The following is an 18,486-nucleotide window of genomic DNA, read 5'->3' as shown; positions in this document are numbered from 1 at the left end:
ACTCCTCTGGTGGTTTATTTCCAAACTCAAACTATAATACTATCATTCAGAAGGGGTGTAGGCTTGAGGTTAACCAAACAGAGACAATGTGACAATATTTGTTATTCAGCCAATAGCAGACCATAAGATACATCCCAGATACATCATTATAATTCTTCACACATTAGGTTTGCAGGTGGCCTTATCTCTCCTGGGCAGAATGTTCCCGTAAGATGGGGGAGGCATTCCCACAAGCATATTTGCCACCCTCCCTTCTCACTCCCTGTGCCTTCACTGCAGGCTTCGTATGGGAACCAAGGTCAAAGATAAAACATACGAAATCAACATAACTTGTGTTAAAGGAATAATGTCTTTCTTATTCACTACAAAAGAACCAAGATGGGAACTCCAGACAAGATGGCGGCTGCACGAAACTAAATCATTTAAATATTATTATAATCACTTTCACATAATACATATCTTAGTAATTCGGCATCCTGCTTGATAATTCATAATGTAATTTCATACAGAGAATATAAGCAAATAAACCATCCTTCACAGCATCCGTGTGCCGTCCGTGTGTGACGGAGCCGTTGCCTAGCAATGGCCGTGCGGGCAGAAAAACATTACAGAAATATTACACTAATCGGCAGCCACTTGTCTCTATCAATCACTGAGAAAAGAGGCTGCTGATTAAAAATAAAATAAAAATCAGTTCATACGTACCCGGTCGTTGTCTTGGTGACGAGTCCCTCTTCTTCCTCCAGTCCGACCTTCCTTCCTGACGCGGCAGCCTGTGATTGGCTGCAGAGGCGGTCACGTGGGATGAAGCGTCATCCCTGGAGGCCGGACTTCTGACGTCATCCTGACGTGCGTGACCGCCACTACAGCCTGTGATTGGCTGCAGCGACGACATGGATGAAACGTCATCGCTGGAGGCCGGACAGGAGGAATGTAAGTATGAATTTATTTGTAATTTTTTTTATTTCATTAAAATAGTATTTTCCGAGCGTCGAGCATGGTACTGTCAAGGTTGCTGAAAGAGTTACCTCCGATCAGTGCTGCCCATTAACTCTTTCAGCACCCTGGACAGTACCATGCTCGGCGCTTGGAAACGGAAACACGGAGTGCACACGGGAGTGCACACGGCCGCTAAAACGGGCACACGGATCCGTCAAAAACGGCCGTGAAAACCGTGTCGGAAGTGTGCACGAGGCCTAAGCCTCTGCTACTGTCTGGACAGGTACTCTTGTACTAGGACTTTGCACAGACTTTATAGACTGTTCTTTGGCCAGCTGCTACTCTGCTACGGCGGTGCGGCCTAGTGGCTCCACATACCCCCAGATCGTGACAATCCCTATATGCAGGACGGGTGACGTTACCGCTCTGCATTTGAGATCAGCCATTCAAAATGGTTGTAAAGCAGGGGCACTGGTATGTTGTAATAGGGTTTGAAGGGACCTGTTATGGTACTTGTATATTAAGTCCATTTCTATTGTTAGCTCATTTTGAATTGTCTCTAATAGTAAAGCCTGTTATATGTTTACAGTGTTTTATTACTTATTGATTTCTTATCTAATTATACAATGGAAAAAGCTGCAATCTTCTTGTTATGTCACTGAAGAAAAACACCTATAAAATAGAGCACAAAAACATTAACCATTCAACCTCACAGCATTATACTGCTAGATATGTTTGGTAACCAATCACAGATAGATATGGTAGGATTAGCAGTTACAGTAGCCAATCATCCCCAAGCAAAATACACTGCTCTGTGTTATTGGAGTTGCTAGGCAGAAGAAGGCGGGCTTACTACATCATCAGCTTGCAGTGTCCTAGACTCCTTAGCGACATGTGGGCGGGATATTACGTTGATGTAAGTTAATTAGCGACGGTGAAACCCCTCCCATTTGATTAGTGATGCCACTCGGAGTTCCGCCTTTCACCGGCAAGTCGCTGTTCTCCCGGAGGAGGGGGCGGGCCCGGCCTGGGCGGTTCTGACAGGACAATAACAGCGAACCCCGGGGCCGCCGTGATAGCGGAACCCTCCCGTTTGGACAATACGACACACTAGGGACGGTTCGACTCTGGACCCAACAGCTGACTGTAGGTAAATATCAGCTGATAATGGGGCGATAATGGAAATAGTGTGGGCGCCGGGAATCAGCCGGAGAATGCGGGCTATGCCATAGAGACGTATCAGTGCAATGTGTAGAATAATGCCGGGTGTGAGATGCTGCTGTTCACACGGTAATAGTGCTAGAAGCCGATATGTCATGGTGCTGGCATCGTAAAGCGTGTCTTGTGTGTGGTACTAGGGATTACAAGCTGCATCGTACTGTATTAGGACTATACATCTCGTAGACAGGCTGGGTTATGTACGATTTACCGATAAGGATTGGGATTTGCCTGTAAACTTTGACTTCAGTGGGGTCACGTCCCTGCAATATGAATCTGTAAGGCCTGCCACTTTTAATAGCCCACACATACTGTTATATTATTAGATCTCATTCATTTTATTTTCCTTTCAGTATTTGATGCATTCTTTATAAATCCTCACTAATGTGATAGGACTTTTGTATGTATTCAGATTGTGGTCAGGACTCAGCTAGTTCTAGTTTCCAGACTGCTAGTACCTAACTTTTGGGAATTCTTGCTGTCCATGCCGGTGATGCTGTCACCCTCCGCTTTCTCAGAAGATTCTGTTGGTTACTAGTACGTCTCATCGGCGTATGTCCATGTAATGGGATCACATCCTCATGAAGAGCAATAAAGTATTTGTAAAGAAATGACTATTTAGTAGATGTCAATCAATAATATATAGTACACGCTCCTATAAGTATAAGGCTGCGTTCACACAAGGCTGCATGGTTTCCACATTGATGGCAGATAAAGAGTTTGGTGGTTAACGACGGGTATCCGCTGCAATACCCCGCAGACATCGCGCCCGCAACGTGTGGAAACAGCCTTATTCTGCCCATTTATAACTAGGAAAGCTCTGCTTTTGTGATTTTGTGAACAGTAATAAGTAGTAATCTCTCAGGCCGCTGCTTCCTTGTTATAACCTGCGGGATAAAAGTGACGGATGTAATCTGATTGGTTGCCGTAGGCGATATCACAGTTTATTTGGACTCGCTTTTTATACATTTCACCATAAGATTTAATATAGCTGAGCAGAAAGGAAATGTTCACACTTACCCTCCATTCTGTTGTGTAAACGATGACAAATGATGTGAGAAAAGTTGTCATCAGTCACATTTGTTTTTCTATTTGCCATCCCTATCACTTCAAAGGTTGGTAAAATGCCTGCGATTCTCCCCTGATGTCAATGGGAAAAAATAATGGATGGGTTGCGGACCTTATTTATCAAAGCTGTCTAACAGTAAAACTGTCTTTGTTGTCCATAACAACCAATCAGATCTCAGCTTTAATTTCTTAAATTGCCTCGGAAAAATGTAAGCTGAGCCCTGATTAGTTTTTATGGGTAACATAGACAGTTTTACGGGTTACATAGTTTTGATAACTGATGCCCGAAGTACTTCAATGTTAACAAAACCTTAAACGTTATTACATGCATGTAAATTACATGGGCAACAACTGATGACATTTTTAACGAAACATCTTTTTCCATATCCGTCTGTGAAAAGACAATAGAAATGCGCTTAAATGGCAGGTGCCTAAATTCTTCTATACTCTCATAGAGAGCACATATGGGATTGGGAATATATTGTCTATATTTACAGAGTTTCTATGTTACTGATCAGGCCAGACCTACATGATGATCTGTGTTAAAGGGATTTTCCAGTCCCAAAAAATTGATGGTTATAAAGTTTATTAACACACACAAATACACATTTTTATTAAAAAAACAAAACACTTTCAAACATTTAAATAGCCTTTAAGCCCAGTGTTAGAATGGATTTAAAGGGAACCCGTCAACTCTCTATTTGCCTACCAAACTGGTCGCCGTGTTTTGTAGATCTTGTAAAACGATGCGCCCACATACCTTTTGATTGCTTTGTATTTCCATGTTTGTCCAGATAAACAACTTTATTGTCATATGCAAATGACTCTGCAAGTGCCACTCGGGCGGTCCGTTTCCCCACAAGTGCTCCTGTTCGCACCGTTTTAGCCAACTTAACTCCGCCCCCTTACTCAGGATTGACTGCGGCACACTATGGCCACGTCACTCTCACCCTCACAGAAGTCTCGAGCAAGCGCCGCTCACATTCTATAGGGTGCATGCGCAGTATGCTTCCTGACCTGCCTAAACATGCAAAAGGTCTAGTGCGCATGTGCCGTGACTTCACCAGTAGGATGTTATGGCAGATCAGGGAGCAAACTGCATAAGATAGAATAGGAGATGCGCATGTGCAAGACTTCAGTGGGGATGAGAGTAACGTGGCCATAGTGTGCCAACGTCAGTCCTGAGCAAGGGGGCGGAGTTCAGCAGGCTACAATGGTAAGAACAGGAGCACTTGTGGGGAAGCGGACCGCTCCAGTGGCACTTGCAGAATTATTTGCATATGGCGATAAAGTCGTTTATCTGGACAAACAAGGCATTACAAAGCAATCAAAAGGTATGTGGGCACATCGTTTTAAAAGATCTGCCAAATGCTGGGACCGGTTTGGTAGGCAAATAATATCTGATAGGTTTCCTTTTAATCAATAATTTACAAATTATCCTAAATAATTTTGCACAAAACTATATACTCTATCAATCTGATCAGCTCCTCCTGCTCTATAACATGCTGCTCATGACGTGACAGTTTCCCTTTAAGATCCTCACCTATCAGACATTTAGGACATATCCTGTAGATATGACAGCTGTTTAAAGTGGGAATACCCCTTTAACTGCAGTGAGTGATAACCAAAGTTATTGGGACTGAAAGTTGCAACTGTTAGGGTATGTTCACACGTGCACGTCTGTTACGGCTGAAATTACAGGGCTGTTTTCAGGAGAAAACAGCTCCTGAATTTCAGACATAATGGCATGTGCAGGCGTTTTTCGCTGCGTCCATTACGGACGTAATTGGAGCTGTTTTTCTATGGAGTCCATGGAAAACGGCTCCATTTACGTCCCAAGAAGTGACAGGCACTTCTTTGACGCGGGCATCTTTTTTACGCGCCATCTTTTGACAGCGGCCCGTAAAAAAAATGACCGTCGGCACAGTACATCGTAAAACCCATACCAAATGAATGGGCAGATGTTTGCCGACGCTTTCAAGCAGTATTTTCGGCCGTAATTCCAGTTTGTAAAACGCCTGAATTACGTCCGTAAATAGTGCGTGTGAACATACCCTTAGGGTATGTTCACACGGGTATGTTCACACGGCTTAGCAAAAGACGTCTGAAAATACGGATTTTTGTAGCAACTCGCGTTTTTCGCAGCGTATTTTACAGACGTTATTAGAGCTGTTTTTTAATGGAGTCGATGAAAAACTGCTCCAAAAACGTCCCAAGAAGTAACATGCACTTCTTTTTCGCGGGCGTCTTTTTACGCGCCGTATTTTGACAGCGACGCGTAAAATAACACCTCGTGGGAACAGAACATCGTAAATCCCATTGAAAGCAACGGGCAGATGTTTCTAGGCGTAATGGAGCCATTTTTTAAGGCGTAATTCGAGGCGTAAAACGCCCGAATTACGTCTGAAAATAGTGCGTGTGCACATACCCTAAGGGCATGTTCAGATGTGCCGGAATTGCTGTGGAATTCCGCTTTGGACAGTCCGCACTGGAAATCCGCAGCAGACAGTCTGCCCATTAGTTTCCACACCTTTTTAGTTATCTTCGTGCAGACGTTGCGGAAAACTCCGCTGTGGACCATAGGCTGCGGTGCGGAATTTGGTGTCCGCAGCATACACTGGCTGTTGGGGACTTGATGCGTACTTGTTGCGGAATTTCTCCATTGACTTCAATGGAGTTGCAAAATTACGCAATGAAATCCGCAGATGTTATGTGTGTTGCGTTGCGGATTGCTTTCGCGAACAGGATATTTCATCATTCTGGCTGGACCTATGTGTGTCGAGGTCTATAGCCAGACTGAGATGGAATGTTTGAAAGAGAGCAGGGTGTGATCTGCACCTGAATCCGCAACAACTAATCCGCAGCATTTTACTTCACATTTTAGGCAAAGGCGCAACGGAAACTGCAACGCAGATTATGTGCAGCATTGAAGTGGACAGTGTCTGCAGAATTCCGCCAAGTCTGAACATGCCCTTATGGTATGTTCACACACAAACTCAAAAATGTCTGAAAATACGGAGCTATTTTCAAGGGAAAACAGCTCCTGATTTTCAGACTTTTTTAAGCCACTCACGATTTTCGCTGCGTTTTTCGCTGCGTATTTTGGAGATGTTATTAGAGCTGTTTTTCAATGGAGTCGATGAAAAACGGCTCCAAAAACGTCCCAAGAAGTGACCTGCACTTCTTTTTCGCAGGCCGCTTTTTTACGCGTAAAAAACGCAGCGAAAAATGCTCCGTCGGAACAGAACGCCGTTCTCCCATTGAAATCAATGAGCAGATGTTTGGAGGCGTTTTGCTTACGATTTTTTGGCCATTTTTACGGCGTTTACGACCGTGTGAACATACCCTTACAATGGTCCTTCATTTCCCTGCAGTGGCCAGTCAAATGAATGGCTGCTCATTTAATGAACGGATGCGCCAGGTGTTCCAGATTGAGAGACTCTCCATTCTAGCACATAGAGAGCGGTCCTGAGCGGGGGGCCCTCATCTATGACGTCCATATGCCCTAATAGTCTTGATCAGAAAACGAACCAGGCTAGACACTGTATGAATGTGGTGCCTTGCCTAGTGCATTATAAGGGTATGTTCACATGGCCTATTTACGGACGTAATTCGGGCGTTTTACGCCTGGAATTACGTCCGAAAATACGGCTTGAAAGCGTTGACAAACATCTGCCCATTGAAAGAAATGGGCTGACGTTTGTCTGTTCACACGAGGCGTATATTTACGCGTTGCTGTCAAAAGACGGCACGTAAATAGACGCCCGCGCCAAAGAAGTGTCATGTCACTTCTTCAGACGTAAATGGAGCCGCTTTCCATGGACTCCATGGAAAACCAGCTCCAGTTACGTCCGTAATGGACGCGGCGTTCAAGCGCCTGCACATGCCGTTACGGCTGAAATGACGTGGCTGTTTTCTCCTGGAAACAGCCCCGTAATTTCGCCCGTTACGGACGCTGCCGTGTGAACATACCCTAAGAGTAACCATGAGTAGCTGCACCTTCACTCCGCTGATACCACCTTGCCCTTAGCAACCAGAACTCAGCTTTCATTTCTTAGACTGCTCTGGAAAAACAAAAGCTGCACGGTGATTGGTTGCTATGGACAACAAGGCTAGTTTTATAAATGAGGCCCAGTAGGTCATTCTGAGAGGGGACTGCAGAATTTTCCCTCCGCAGCATTCACATTATGTTGCGAAGAAGCAGCAGAATTTCACGACGGATTTCAGCCATTGCAATGCAAAAACTGAAAGTCTGCTGTAATATCCGCAACATGTGAATTACCTGTAAAATATGCAAATGTTGCTGCAGATTCGTTGCGTAATTGCCACGAATCTGCAGCAACATTTGCAGCGGAAAAATTCTGCCACTTCTGAAGGTGCCCAAAGACTGAAGGGGTCAGAGCAGGATGTCAAGGATCGCTGTGATGAACAGGCGGTGCACAGAAGAATGTCAGCGAAATATAACGCTGGTGCTCAAACTAGCATGTCTGACCGTACAACTCGTCGTTCCTTAGCATGGATGGGCTATAACAGCAGACGACCAGTTTGCGTGCCATTACTGTCCAAGGGAAACAGAGAAGCAAAACTCCGGTGGTTAAAAGGGCAGAAACATTGTATCACTGAACAGTAGAAGAACTTCGCTGGGAAGGATTAATCCAGATTTCGGTTGCCCCATGCTGATGGAGGGGCGGCATGAATTGATGAACCCTTCCTGTCACCGTTCAGGCTGGTGGAGGTAGAGTAATGGTGTGGGGCATGTCTTCTTGGCACACCCTGTGTCCTCTGATACCTGTGGGTGGATGTTTGAACAGTAGGTCTTGCCTAAGCATTGTGGCCGACCAAGTTCATCCCTTGATGGCAGCTTTTTACTCTATGGCACTCTATGGCACTTTAGCAGCAACTGCGAGAAGCCATCCTGTCCTCATGGGCCAATATTGCTGTAGAACGATTTCAACACCAAGTGGAGTCTATGCCACGACGAATTGCTGCGGTTCTGAAGACCACAGGAGGTCCAACACTCTACTAGATAGGTGTCTCTAATAAATGGCCATTCAGTATATAATACATAAAAGTGGATGTATTGTGTCTTTTAAATTAATTTAGTTAATTTACAGGCTGTTTTACTGTATTATTTTCTATATCTTTATCTCTCATGGGCGCTTCCTGAAAACAATCGTAGGGTTTCTACAGGTAAAGCACTGGTCAGAAATCACAACAGCATTTTGAAGAACCTGTGTGACCCTGCCGGGAAGGTAGATAATTGACGTTATTGGGGTGTGATATCAGATCCTGCATTGTCCGTTATTTGTGGAATGACATGAGATGACAGCTAAGCTCTCCAGATTCGATACAGCAATATGGTGCCTGGTAAATTGACTTTTTGTTTAGTTTCTGCTTGCAAAGGGAAGCCGGATAATCCATTTTTGTGTATACAAAAATGGCAGAATAGAGATGGCAGGAGGCGATGTGAGCATATAAGGTTAGTGAAGCACAGAGCAGTGTTACTAGGTTCCTTGTGGAGAAGAAGAAGAGAAACATCTCATGCTGCATTATTTCTCCTAAATTAGAAGATAGATTGAGCAGAGTACATTTTCTGTTATTTCCCTGCTACAGAATTGTAATGTAGACTCACACAGTCCAGATGCCGAGCAGCAGATTGTATCCGGATTACTGAGTTTATTACAGAACATTGCTTTCTTTGGGAAGGATTTCGTTCTTTGTGTCTGTCATTATTTATAAGCTCATATTGTGTGATAAACCTACAGATCATGCTGCGTACCAGACATGTGATCCTTTGTTGCACACCTGTGTACACATATCATAACGTTTGCCTCTAGAGTTTAGCTAATACTTGGAGTCTTATTATTTTTAATTTATGCAATGCTATCACCAGAAACTGACATATTATTATACCATAAATTGTGAAATATTCCATTTTTTATATTGGCCACTAGATGTCAGCACAACATGCTACACTTCAGACTGGTAAACAAGAGAATCTCATTTTACAGTATGCTGTTAAACTGAATCTTATTCCTTCTTTATTATGTAGGTGGAGGGAATGACCGGTCCATTGTACTCCCTTAGACTAGATAAGAAGGCATTCACACTAGTAATAGGAAATTATCATTTTGATGATCTTGATGCACGGCCGGCTCCACACAAATCTGTGGGAGACACAGTAAGGCTGGGTTCACACTACCTATTTTCAGACGTAATGGAGGCGTTTTACGCCTCGAATTACGTCTGAAAAAACGGCTCCAATACGTCGGCAAACATCTGCCCATTCATTTTAATGGGCTTTACGATGTTCTGTGCTGACGACCTGTCATTTTACGCGTCGCTGTCAAAAGACGGCTCGTAAAATTACAGCCTCGTCAAAAGAAGTGCAGGACACTTCTTGGGACGTTTTTGGAGCCGTTTTCTCATAGACTCCAATGAAAACAGCTCCAAAAACGGCCGTAAAAAACGCAGCGAAAACGCAGCGAAAAACGCGAGTTGCTCAAAAAACGTCTGAAAATCAGGGGCTGTTTTCCCTTGAAAACAGCTCCGTATTTTGAGACGTTTTTGACTCTACGTGTGAACATACCCAAACAGACCAGTAGTTGAATACCCACCGATCTAACATTTCTAAACAATTTTAATAGTGGGATCACCCCTTTAAGCCTTTCCTTATATCTAATGTGGGTATTGGAGCCTTTGTTTGCCTGCTTTATAAGAGTTATCTGATAAACTCTATACATTGTTATGTACACCACCACATATAAGACAATGTTGTGCTTTACTGTCAACTTCAATAAAAGTCTATGGAAAACAGCAAAAATTAGATTAAAAATGCAGATTACTAATGCACTGTGTGAATTGGAAATTTAAAATTCGCACATCTTGTTAGTACTTGGTGTAGAGTAACGCAAAAGTTCGAAAGACATGCATATGGAGCAATCATTGTATTTTTTGTATCACTTGTTTTTCCCTCTGCTAATGACCAGAAGATGCCTGTTCACACAAGGAGATATAACGCTTTAAAACGAGAATTTTTAGGCCATCATAAAAAAAGTTTTCTTCAATGACAAGTGAGCAATTTCTCATTGATCATGCAATCGCAGAACATGTTTACACTCGCCAGTGATTGCAAACGTTTACTCTTATTCTGTAGAGCTGAAATCGCTCATTGTCTTCATAGAATTTGCTCTGGTGATTTGTCATTAGGAAATCTTTACACCAGGCAACTGTACTATAAACTGATGTAATTACAGCTAAGTACTCCACTTCATTACAGGAGCTCAGTTAAGTTGTTAGGGCTTATTCACACTTTGCTGTGAAGTCACACTTTATTGCTGCGATTACCACAAAACAAAGTGGCAAAATCGTTACATTTTGCGTTAATTGCAGCAATAAATAGTGATTTGGTCACTCTTTGTGAATAGACTCTAAGAAAGATGTCTGTTATCAAGTTTCTCGACTGTTTTAGTCAGTAGAATTGTGACTACAACGCCATAAGGGCACGTTCAGACGGTCCGCAGTGGAATTCTGCAGCAGCCGTTCTTTTGTTTTCTTTCTATAGATTTTTAGGAAACTTAGTTCAGACGTTGCAGAAAATAACTGTGTAGAAATCAGGCTGCGGTGCAGAATTTTCCCTCCGCAGCATGCACTGTCTGTTGCGGAGAAGAAGTGGAATTTCACTGCGGATTTCAGCCTTTGCAATGCAAAACCTGAAATCTGTGGCAAGTCCGCTGTGATATCTGCAACGTCTGAATTACCTGTCAAATATGCAAATGTTGGTGCAGATTTGTTGCGTAATTGCCCCAAATCTGCACCAACATTTGCAGCGAAAAAACTCTGCCGTGTGTGAACGTGACCTAATACAGGATGTTACTAATGATCAGTGAAAAATAAGTAAAGCAATGTTTGTTTAAAGCTATTCAACATTTTATATACATTATATCTATATATGAGCTTCAAATCGGTGCTCAAAACTAGACATACCCTTTGAAAATCGTGCAGTTCTATGCTACCATTGTGTAAACGCCACAAAGCTTATATGCATATGAACCCACCTTAGACTGGGTTACCATGTAGCGTAAACACCCCAGAATTTCCATACGGAAATTATGGAAATTTATGGAAGCAGCAAAGTGCATGACATTTTGCAAATCTCAGCCATAAACTGCGGAATAAAACCTATTTGCTGCGGATTCCTGTAAATTATTTACGTGCGCTTTTTTGAGGTTCTGCCGCAAATTTTCTGTTGCAGAAAATCTGCAGTGTCTCCTTTCTGTGGGGACAAATGTCATCCACACGCTACAGAAAAAAATTAGCTGAGAAAACGTGCATAAATTGACCTGCGTTGCAGATTCCTAATCACTTGCATGTCAATTTATGCTGCAGAATCCTTGCCCTTTTGTTGCGGTTTTTCACCATTGAGATCATTGAGCGGTAAAAGCCGCAGCAGACAGCAATTGTTTCATTTTTTGCTTAAAAAAAGCTGTGATTCCGCTACAAAAATCTAAAATCTGAAAATCAAATTTTTCTTGTTTCAATTTAATAAAAAAAAAGTCTATACTTACTTCCCCAGCATTCTCATAGCAATGATTTCTTGTTCCCCCAACTGTTCTCCATTTTGCTGGCCTCCTAGGATGACGTTTCATCCCATATGACTGTTTCAGCCAATCACAGGCTGTAGCGGTCACATGGGCTGCATCGTCATCACAGAGTCTGTGCTGCACGGAGACCAGAGGGACGCGTCACTATGGCAATGCCAGTGAAAGTAAATAATTTTTTTTCTGCTCTGTTTTCCGCAGTGGCGATTCCGGACGAAAATCTGCACCACAATTTGGTGTGTCTTTCGGCTGGAATTCCCTGCGGGTTCTAGGTCGGATGCGCTGTGTACTTTTACGCACAAATCCGACCTGTGTGAGGATACCCTTAATGTGCCTGGCTCTAAACCATTTACCAATGTTCTATTTCTTTACGTATTGTAATAGAGAGAATCATAAATCTGTGTGCATATACTTACAGCATAAATCTGATCTGGATGATTATGTGCACAGCCTGACTGGAGTTCGGAAAGTAATTAGACGTGTTGTTTTGTGACAATCTGTCACGTGCATTTTGTTATTTTGACCCCCTGCAGTTCTCAGCATGGTAATTAAATCCGATTTCCAAGTATAAGCTGTTTATTCCAGTCTTCAAGCACCGCACTGGTTAATTCAATTGTCCCCCTCCCCCTTCCTAATAATATGGGTGTAATCATTGTAGCAGGGAGGCAAAATTCGTGGCCAATTTGTAGCTCGGAGTGACATAAATGCCAGAGGCTGTCTTGGCTAATTGCTTTCTTGGTTATCATAGTATATTTCATATCAGCTGCATCCCCTTGGAGGGTGGAGATGTCTTCTGAATGAATATAACCCTCTTTAGACAGGTTGCTGATACTGTTATTGATGCTTCACTGGTTCTTGCTATTTCCTTTAGCTGCTATTCCCTCAATACAGATTGTCATCTACAAGTAATAGGAATGAAGACACTAAAAGAGACGTAGCGGCTTTATTTCTGATCTATTTTCTGTGAAGTGTCAGAAGTTACTTGTGAATGTTTTGAAATGGGTGACATCTGTGTTAAAAACACGTCCATATAGATTTCATCAAATGCACCTAAGACCCTAGTAACTTTAAGGGTGTCTTTACTTGCTATTATGGTGGCAGGGCTTTAATGTGTGAATTAGTTGACATTCAATGATTTGACTTTGGTGCACAAACATGATCACAGTTTTGATGTGTGTACATCAGTGATTCTCAACCTTGGGGGGGACCCCTACATTTTTTTTCCCTCTCTCATTCCTACTCCCATACCTACTTTTTCAAATAAGCTAGGGGAGGTTAAAGAGGCTCTGTCACCAGATTTTGCAACCCCTATCTGCTATTGCAGCAGATAGGCGCTGCAATGTAGATTACAGTAACGTTTTTATTTTTAAAAAACGAGCATTTTTGGCCAAGTTATGACCATTTTTGTAATTATGCAAATGAGGCTTGCAAAAGTCCAAGTGGGTGTGTTTAAAAGTACAAGTCCAAGTGGGTGTGTATTATGTGCGTACATCGGGGCGTTTTTAATACTTTTACTAGCTGGGCGCTGTGAAGAGAAGTAACATCCTCTTCTCTTCAGAACGCCCAGCTTGTGACAGTGCAGATCTGTGACGTCACTCACAGGTCCTGCATCGTGACGGCCACATCGGCAGCAGAGGCTACAGTTGATTCTGCAGCAGCATCAGCGTTTGCAGGTAAGATCGACAGGATCCAGGATTGAAATCTGGGGTGGGCGCAGGAAAAAAACTGCTTGCTGCTCCCTTAGGCCAGGTCACACACAAAATTTGATGCAGTTTTTGGTTCATATTTTGGCTCAGCCTGTATAACGGAGCAGAGGGGGACCAGTGGGAGGACGTGCTGAGAGTGTGCAGGAAGAAAAGGAGGAGCTGTGATTCTCCTGCTGTCCCTGTATGGCTTAAAATGACACCTATGGGTGGGGTAACATACGCATTGGATTAGGTTTAGGGATTTGCGATTATTGATTAAGGTTAGGGTTCATATAGGAGGATGGAAATAAACATATATAATTTGCGTGTTGACACGTTATTGCTGGAGCAGGTAGATCAGAGACTGGCGGGGAACCGAGGGAGCAGCGGCATGGGAACGGCAGGAGATTTATAGGGTGAGTATGACTCCTTTTGTTATTTTACACCTTTGTAAACCTTTTTAAACAAATTTCATGGGATTGGACAACCCCTTTAGGGCATGGCCAAACGTGGCGGATTTACTCTTGAATTCCGCAGCGGACACTCCGCAGCGTTAATCCGCAGCGGAGCCGTTTCTCCATTGACTTCCACTTTTATTTAGCAGTGTTCGTTTAGACGAGGCTGAAAATTCCGCTGCGGAGCATAGGCTGCGGTGCGGAATTTGGTGTCCGCAGCATACAATGGATGTTGCGGACCAGTGGCGGACTGGTTGCGGACTCATGGCGGAATTTCTCCATTGACTTCAATGGAGATTCTAAATTCCGCAATGAAGTCCGCAGCTGTCATGAAAATGTTATATGTGCTGCGGATGCATCTTGCTTTTTTGACATGACATTTCTTCATTCTGGCTGGACCTATGTATTTCTAGGTCTACAGCCAGACTGAGGAAGTCAATGGGGCTCCCGTAATTACGGGAGCGTTGCTAGGAGACGTCAGTAAATAGTCACTGTCCAGGGTGCTGAAAGAGTTAAGCGATCGGCAGTAACTGTTTCTGCACCCTGGACAGTGAGTACCGATCCCAATATACAGCAACCTGTGAAAAAAATAGAAGTTCATACTTACCGAGAACTCCCTGCTTCTGTCTCCAGTCCGGCTTCCCAGGATGACGTTTCAGTCTAAGTGACGGCTGCAGCCAATCACAGGCTGCAGCGGTCACATGGACTGCCGCGTCATCCAGGGAGGTCGGGCTGGATGCCGAAAGAGGGACGCGTCACCAAGACAACGGCCAGTAAGTATGAAATTCGTTTACTTTCACTAGGGAAAGTGCTGGCCCTTCTCTCTATCCTGCACTGATAGAGAGAAGGGAAGCACTTTTACCTCAGTCCGCAGCAGCTAGTCCGCATCAATTTACTGCACATTTTGGGCAGATCCGCCGCAGAATCTGCAACGCAGATTCTGTGCGGCATTGATGCAGACAGTTGCGGAGGAAATACGCCACGTGTGGGCATGCCCTTAAGTACCAGTTTGTTAGCCACCTAGCTAACAAACTGGTGATTTGCCCAGCCTTGTGCTAGTCATCAACCTATTACTTTAGTCTTGTAATGCTAGATTCACATGTAGCGGCTATAGCGTGACTCAGGGGCTGCCAAAGATGCTCCGACATGCAGTATTCCCGCTAGTTGGTGCGGTTTTTAAATTGATTGTTTATGGACGCACCATTTTGCAGGTAAACAGCACTTTTACCTGCATAACCATGCTCCTATTACCAATCAATTTAAAAACCATCCAATGCTTTTTCAGACACGTTTTCAGCTGCACCTCGGCTGCTAAGTGTGAACCCAGCCTAAGATATGAAATAGGGCAATATGCTTGCGTTGGAGTATTGAGCAAATATCTTAGGCTGGTTTCACATTACGCATTTTTGCTAAATTATTGTTGCGTTTTTAAAGGCGGCAAAAACAAAAGCATCTGAAAAACGCATGCATTTTTTTAATTCTTCAGTTGAAAACATGGAGGTCTGTTAGTCAGACGGAAGCCAAACTAATGTGCTTTTGGTCTCCGTCTGGTCGGTATATGTTATTATGCTGTAAAAAGTCAAGTATGGAATAACGTAGTAGACTACGCTATTCCATCCTGTAGTATCCTGTAAAAAAAATATATCCGTTAAACCGTTGCCTTATTAGCCTATGGGATGGCATCCATTACAACCACGTGTTTAAGAGATACGTCATGGGCTATTTAATAGCTTTTCATCATGTATACATTAACCACTTCAAGACTGAGCCTGTTTTGGCCTTAACGACGAAGCCGATTTTTCAAATCTGACATGTGTCACTTTATGTGGTAATAACTCAGGAATGCTTTTACCTATCCAAGAGATTCTGAGATTGTTTTCTCGTGACATATTGTACTTTATATTAGTGAAAAAATTTGGTAGATAAATTCAATATCTATTTGTATAAAACACCAAGATTTGGAGAAAATTTGCAAAAATTAGCATTTTTCTAAATTTAAATGTATCTGCTTGTAAAACAGATAGGTATACCACACAAAATAGTTACTAATTTACATTTCCCATATGTCAACTTTATGTTTGCATAGTTTTTTTAACATTCTTTTATTTTTCTAGGACGTTACAAGACTTTAGCAGCAATTACTCATATTTTCAAGAAAATTTAAAAAGGCAAATTTTTCAGGGACCAATTCAGTTCTGAAGTGGCTTTGAGGGCCTTATATATTAGAAAGTCCCCATAAATCACCCCATTTTGAAAACGCCATCCCTCAAAGTATTAAAAACAGCATTCAGAAAGTGTTTTAACCCTTTAAGCGTTTCACAGGAATTAAAGCAATGTAGATGTGAAATGTACAAATTTCATTTTTTTTTTACAAAATTCATTTGTAATACATTTTTTTCTGTACCACAGAACGTTTTACCCGAGAAATGCAACTCAACATTTATTGCCCAGATTCTGTAGTTTTTAGAAATACCCCCCCATGTGGCCCTAGTGTGGTAATGTTCTGAAACACAGGCCTCAGAAGCAAAGGAGCACCTAGTGGATTTTGGGGCCTCCTTTTTTTAGAATATATTTTAGGCACCATGTCAGGTTTGAAGAGGTCTTGTGGTGCCAAAACAGTGGAAACCCCCCAAAAGTGACCCCATTTTGCAAAATACACCCCTCAGGGTGCTAAATTTATTTGAATTAGTATGTGAAGATGAAAAACTACTTTTTTTCTGAAAAAACGTAAACATCTTTAATTTTTACAAGGAATAAAGGAGAAAAAACACCCCAACATATGTAAAGCAATTTCTCCCGATTATAGCAATACCTCATATGTGGTAATAAACTGCTGTTTGGACCCACAGCAGGGCTCAGAAGGGAAGGAGCACCATTTGGATTTCTGATTTTGCTGGAATAGTTTTCAGTGCCGTGTCACGTTTGCAATGTACTGGAGGGACCAAAACATAGGAAACCCCCCAAAAGTGACCCCATTTTGGAAACTACACCCTCAAAGAATTTTGCTAGGGGTAAGGTTAGCATTTTGACCACACAGTTGTTTTGCTGAATTCATTGGAATTAGTCTGTAAAGGCAAAAATCTACTTTTTTTCTGAAAAAACCTGTAGACATTCTTAATTTTTACAAGGAATAAAGGAGAAAAAGCACCCTGACTTTTGTAAAATAATTTCTCCCGATTACGGAAATATGCCATATGTGGTAATAAACTTCTGTTTGGACCCACAGCGGGGTTTAGAGGGGAAGGAGCGCTATTTGGCTTTTGGAGCTCAAATTTAGCTGAAATGGTTTTCGGGTGCCATGTAGAATTTGCAAAGCCCCTGAGAGGCCAAAACAGTGGAAGCCACACAAAAGTGACACTATTTTGGAAACTACACCACTTAAGGAATCTATCTAGGGTATAGTGAGCATTTTGACCCCACGGGTCTTTTGCAGAATTTATTAGAATTAGGCCGTGAAAATGAATATCAGCATTATTTCCACTAAAATTTTTTCAATTTCACAAAGGATAACGGAGGAAAAAGCACCCCAACATTTGTAAAGCAATTTCTCCCGAGTACGGCAATACCCCACATGTGGTCATAAATGTTTTTTCATTATAAAGTAATTAACCCTTTTCAGACTGATCCATTTTTTCTTTTTCGTTTTTCCCTCCCCGCTTTCCAAGAGCCATAACTTTTTTCTTTTTCCGTCAATAGAGGGCTTATTTTTAGCGGCACAAGTTTTTATTTGGCACATACAACCTTTTGAGCACTTTTTATTAAATTTTTTGGTAGAGCCAAAGTGACCAAAAAAACAGCGATTTTGCAGTTTTAAATTCTTTATTTTTCACGGCGTTCACCGTGCAAGTTAAATAATGCTATATTGTAATAGTTTGGACTTTTACAGACACAGCGATACCAATTTTGTGTATTTTTTTTTTTTTTTTTTACATTACTTTAGAGAAAAAATGTGAAAAGGTTTTTTTTTTGGACTTTAAATATTTATTTAATTTTTTTCACTAATAATAATTTACTCTTGGTTTTTACACATTTTATTAGTCCCCCTAGGGGACTTGAACCAGCAATCATTAGATCACTGGTAGAATACACTGCAATACTAATGTATTGCAGTATATTGTAATTTTTACAGGCTCCTGTAACAGCGCGTGAGCCCGCTCCATACATAACCCCCCACACCACGACATGCTATTAAGTCGTGGTGCGAGAAAGAGTTAATGCGCAACGGATGGGGCAGAGCGAAAATTAAAATGTTCCTCCGATATGCCATTTAATTGCACTATATGTTATGCCCAGTTTGTGCCACTGAAGATGCCCGCATATTGCTCCCCCCACAGTACAATGCCCCTATAGTGCCTTCCCACACGGTATCATGCCCCCATAGTGCCTCCCTACACAGTATAATGCCCCAATAGTGCCCCCACATAGCATTATGAGCCCATAGTGCCTCCCACACGGTTTAGTGACCCCATAGTTTCTCCCCACGCATACATTATAATGCATTAATAGTACCACCCATAGTAT

The 18,486-nt window shown here is 42.4% G+C and overlaps 1 protein-coding gene across 11 annotated transcripts in view; it reads left to right on the top strand.

Moving 5' to 3' along the window:
• The first annotated feature begins 1,793 nt into the window (after nt 1-1,793).
• The window catches only part of ARVCF (ARVCF delta catenin family member), a 738,556-nt gene continuing 721,863 nt past the window's right edge, over nt 1,794-18,486 (top strand). For 8 of the 11 annotated variants that reach the window (XM_075832494.1, XM_075832495.1, XM_075832498.1 and 5 more), the window contains exon 1: nt 1,795-2,089. The gene's annotated coding sequence lies outside the window, so the exon portion shown is untranslated. Of the gene's footprint in view, nt 2,090-18,486 lie in introns of all 11 variants that reach the window. The other 3 variants (XM_075832502.1, XM_075832471.1, XM_075832519.1) reach the window with 3 other exon arrangements.

The sequence above is a fragment of the Rhinoderma darwinii genome, chromosome 1 (genome assembly GCF_050947455.1).
Source record: "Rhinoderma darwinii isolate aRhiDar2 chromosome 1, aRhiDar2.hap1, whole genome shotgun sequence".
NCBI lineage: Eukaryota > Metazoa > Chordata > Amphibia > Anura > Rhinodermatidae > Rhinoderma > Rhinoderma darwinii.
Note: the sequence above shows the minus strand (reverse complement) of the source record. Positions and strands in the feature narration are given on the sequence as shown.